Raw genomic sequence first — 4,947 nt, 5'->3', positions numbered from 1 at the left:
AACTCAAATGGGCCAATCAGAAGTCTCAATTAGTTTATAGGTGCCGAGACCGTCCACAGAATGCTAATATGCTGGCGGGCGGTGGCGGATCAGTGTGATCAGTGGATCAGGGTTTCAGAACTCTCCTCGGCGGCGGCGGCGGCGGCGGGCGGTGACGGTGGTTCCAGAACTCTCCTCGGCGGCGGCGGCGGATCAGTTGGATCAGTGGATCAGGATCAGGAGATCAGGATCAGGGATCAGGTATCAGAATCGGCTATTACTACCTACTCTTCGGCACAATAATATCTTGCCTATAAATTATAATATGTATACAGTATTACTATAATAACTAAAACTATATACATTATTTACATTGTAAACGCCATACATATATATATATATATATATGTATACAATATATATACTATATACTATACAATGTATAGTGAAATCGACTTATATTCATTATTATTTTTGTATTAATTTTAATAATATTAAATAATTGTTGCTGATTGTTGTTTTAATAATATTTAACATGCAGTTCAGTCAAACTACCTAATACTGTATTGAAAGCCTTCATTATTTTTTAAATTATTATTCGGTTCACTAGGCATTACACATCGTAATATTTGTTAATTTACAAATATTCATATTAAAATTTAATTCTCCCTCCAAAATGATACACTGAGCCAGTCAGTATAGTGAAATCAATACTACTATTGTAATTGTTTTCAGCTTTGTAAACTCGAGATACGTCAGCCCGCCAGAGGGCATCTGGCGGTTGTATTCGTACGAATTGCACAAAAGGAGTCACACGATCGTCAGACTTCCTGTCCACCTGGAAGATCGACAGAATATGTACTTCGAGCCGGGACAAGCACAAGAACGGTTGCAGAACGAAGCCCTATGTCGTACAAGATTAACAGAGTTTTTCGTGCTGAACGTTAACGACGTGGAAGCTCGACAATACCTGTACACAGATATACCGACGCATTACACGTGGGCGCGGCGGCGGAGACTGATGACAAACGAGACGTTGGCTCGGATGTACATCGTCAACCCACTGGACCGAGACCGTTTCCACTTGCGACTGCTACTGCTGAACCGAAGAGGCCCGCAGTCCTTTCAAGACATTAGGACGGTGGACGGGGTCGTTGATGACACGTACACCGCGGCAGCCGTCGAACTCGGGTTATTGGAAGACGACCGAGCGTGGCGGACCTGCCTGACGGAATCGGTGGCCTTGGACACACCGCGGCAACTGCAGTATCTGTTCATCACGATACTGGTATTCTGCGAGCCGTCAAACCCGCTGGCGTTGTACGAGGCGAACGAAGCAAACCTGATGGAGGATTTCAATAGACGCCCCACAGACGTCGACCGCGCGAGGGCTGCGTGTCTAAACGCCATCGGGGATCTACTTCGTGCGCACGGACAGTCGCCGGGAGACTACGGTTTGCCCCTGCTCGACCCCCTAATGCTGGAATCGGAACAGGACGACAGACTGTTCCAAGTAATAGACGCGGCGGCACGGTGGGCACCACAGTTCGACGACATGAACGCCGAACAGCGAACGATGTTCGACCGTGTAATGGCGGCCGTCGACAACGGCCTAGAAGTAGCGAAGACTTTCACCGGAAAAACGACTCTGTATGGATGCCTCATTTGGTCGCTACGCAACAGTGGCCGGTCGGTGTTATGCGTCGCATTCACCGGGATCGCCGCATCAATCATGGACGGCGGCATAACCATGCACTGGATGTTCGGATTGCCGTTCGGCACGCTGACCGACGACTCTTCATTGACCATCACCATGCAGTCCGAGCGAGCGCGCAAGATACGCGACGCGGCACTCATCGTGTGGGACGAGGCGCAACTGACGGTAGTGGACCGCCTGCTCAGGGACGTCATGGGATCAGAATTACCGTTCGGTGGTAAACACATGCTGTTCGCCGGCGACTTCAGGCAGATATTGCCCGTGGTCCGAAGAGGATCGTGTGCTAATCGTCATGTCCTCGATCAAGCACAACAGTCTATGGCGCGGCATGGAGCGCTTCAACCTGGTCTGCAACATGCGCGCCGACAACGACGCGCGCTTCGCCGCTTGGTTGCTCCAGCTCGGCAACGGTCGACTGCCCGCGGTCAACGGTGTCCCAGACACCGGGCAATGGCATGTGACGTTGCTGATCTCATAGCCAATGTTGTTGGCCAACGTCGACGACTTTTCTTGGAGAATCGTTCTGTGTCCCAGGAACGACGAATGTCGAGCCGTCAACAGGGACGTGCTTCAGCGCGTCGACGGTGCCCAGAGGAGCTACACCTCCATCGACACCGTGGTCGTCGACTATCCCGACGAAGTGGCCAATTTCCCTACAGAATAACTCAACAGTTTGGAACCGGACGGCCTGCCGCCGTACCGGCTGACGTTGAAGGTGGGGTAAATCGTCATGCTGCTCAGAAATCTTGAACCGAAGAGACGGCTGTGCAACGGCACTAGGTTGGTGGTCACCGAACTGCGTTACCAGGATTTTGAACTTTGACGCACAGGACGATATAGTTGTGCCTGCGATACCGCTCACGTCCAGCGGCGAGGACGACCTGCCCATCATAGTGCGGCGCGTTCAGTTCCCGGTGAGGTTGTCGTTCGCCATGACCATCAACAAGTCGCAGGGTCAGACATTCGACCGAGTGGGTTAGCTGTTCAAGCACGGGCAACTGTACGTGGCGTTCGCGAGAGTGAGAAATGCACAGTCACTGAGAGTTGGCATGCACAGGAATGATAGTCGATTTGTCACCAAAAATATTGTTTACATGGAAGTTTTGTTATGTGGGCAATGTTGCCGGTTGCGATGAATTGTTATCCTCTTTAAGTCTAGGTGACTTCCAAGGATTAAGTAAAATCCCCCGTGGGCCTAAGTGACCCTAGAGGGGTCTTAGGGCGGAGAGAAAGTTTGACAACCTCTCTGGATGCGAATACTCTAAGGTGTATTTGTAACTAATGTCAAACGGCTAGGATTTGAAAAAATATAATAACAATATTGCACTGTCACAAATACATTATGGTTTTAATAATAATTAGTATAATATAGTTCAAAATTAATTCCCTGTTATTAATTCAGCTACACTATATTCATTTATATCCACTTAAAAATACATGATCAATGTTGAAATGTAAAAATAATGTTTAATGCTATGATATGATAATATGGGACTTAGTAACATTAAGTTAGCAATAATTAATCTTTTTCTATGTTTTGTTAGTATTTACTGATTATTATATCAAATTATTATAATTTTATAATTATATCATAAAATTAATTTCTTATTTATGTCTGCATGATAATAACTTTTATAATTTCATTTTTTTCCTTTTGAATACTTTAGAAGTTTCGGTTGATGAAGCTGACTGATTTATTTCATCCACAGAAATATATTCTTCATTTAGTGTATTTTGGTCCTGGTATGTTCCCTGAGATCCTTCAACCATATTTTGGGTACAGTTGTCATCAAAATTGGAAGTAGTATTTTTGTTAGTTATACTTGGAGCCAAAAACTGCAATCGTTCAAAATATACGTACTGTCTTTGGTTTGATTTCGCTGACCCAGATGCTTTTTCTTTTTTTCGTAAGAGATTCTCTCTTTGATATGAATCTCTAAGGCTTTTCCATTTTTCTTTGTAATTGACGAGCTACATAAAATAATACAAATACATTATTTTATTGAAAATTATTAATTAAATAATTAGTTTTAATAAGGAAACACTGTTAAGTATAAATTATAAACTAGACTGCTAACAGATGGTCATATTTGGTTTTTTATTTTTACTGGGGATAAAAATTTTAAATTTAATTCATGAAGATGGATACATCGAATGTACCTTTGGAATACTAACTAATAAATGGCGGATATTTCATCGACCTTTAAACGTTTCGATGGAACTTACAGAAGAAATTGTCAAAGCATGCTGTGTATTGCATAACTTCGTAAGAGCAAGGGATGGAGTGCAATTTGATGATATACTGACAGTTAATGGGTTTGATGAAATGCATAGTCCATCTTCCACTATTCTAGGAGGCAGAACAGCAAATTATATTAGAGATCAATTTGCAGATTATTTTATTTCTCCAGAAGGAGAATTGCCATGGCAATACACAAATATTTAATATTTAATTATATTTTGTTATTCTTATTTTTTTTACCATATTTTAAGTTTAAACTTTAAACTATAAATATTTAAACTTAATAATGTATACTTAATAATATTTAAAAAAAAAAAATTAAAATGTACTTGTTTATGTTTAAAAAAAATAAGAAAATCATAATTTAGACTAAAATGTATTTAAATAACACAATATTAATAAAACAATGTATACTTACTACTTTCATTTTTTTCGGGTGTCTCTTTTTGGTCGAAGTTTTCAAAAAATATGTAACACAATTCTTCCCATGCTTTATTTTTAAGTTGTTTATCAATACTTTCATTTGACATGGAATCCCATATAGCTGGACGTAGATGAATTTCTTTAATAAATTTGTCTATGTCTAGACACTCGGACACAAAATTACAAATTAAATAATTACTTAAATAGTTTTACACAAACTGAGTTAACCTAACATTTAACACGAAAGAAACTAATACGTTCAAAGGTGAAAATATACGATCATTGCATGTTTATCTTGTACCCTATTTATACTCTATATAGAATTCTAGAAAAAACGTGAATATTTTATTTCTCGAACTTTCTTTGGACTATATATACTGTATAGGCATACACTATTCGCGCGTCGAGAATCACGTGATCACGTTAACACCGGGTAGTTGGTGGGGTATTCGTGGCACTGAAGATAATCGGTCGGCGGACCAATTATTCTCTAGTGGAATAGACTGTAGAGAGCCTTTATATATATTATTTAGGCTCTCTAATTATTACTATACTGTCTAGTCATTAATTTGTGAAAAAAAAACAT

The 4,947-nt window shown here is 41.2% G+C and overlaps 1 pseudogene; it reads left to right on the top strand.

Moving 5' to 3' along the window:
- Positions 1 to 2,012: 2,012 nt before the first annotated feature.
- On the top strand, positions 2,013 to 2,519 carry LOC111028623 (annotated as a pseudogene).
- The last annotated feature ends 2,428 nt before the right edge of the window (positions 2,520 to 4,947 follow it).

The sequence above is a fragment of the Myzus persicae genome, unplaced genomic scaffold (genome assembly GCF_001856785.1).
Source record: "Myzus persicae strain clone G006 unplaced genomic scaffold, MPER_G0061.0, whole genome shotgun sequence".
Taxonomy (NCBI): domain Eukaryota; kingdom Metazoa; phylum Arthropoda; class Insecta; order Hemiptera; family Aphididae; genus Myzus; species Myzus persicae.
This window is presented reverse-complemented; position numbering and strand designations above follow the sequence as displayed.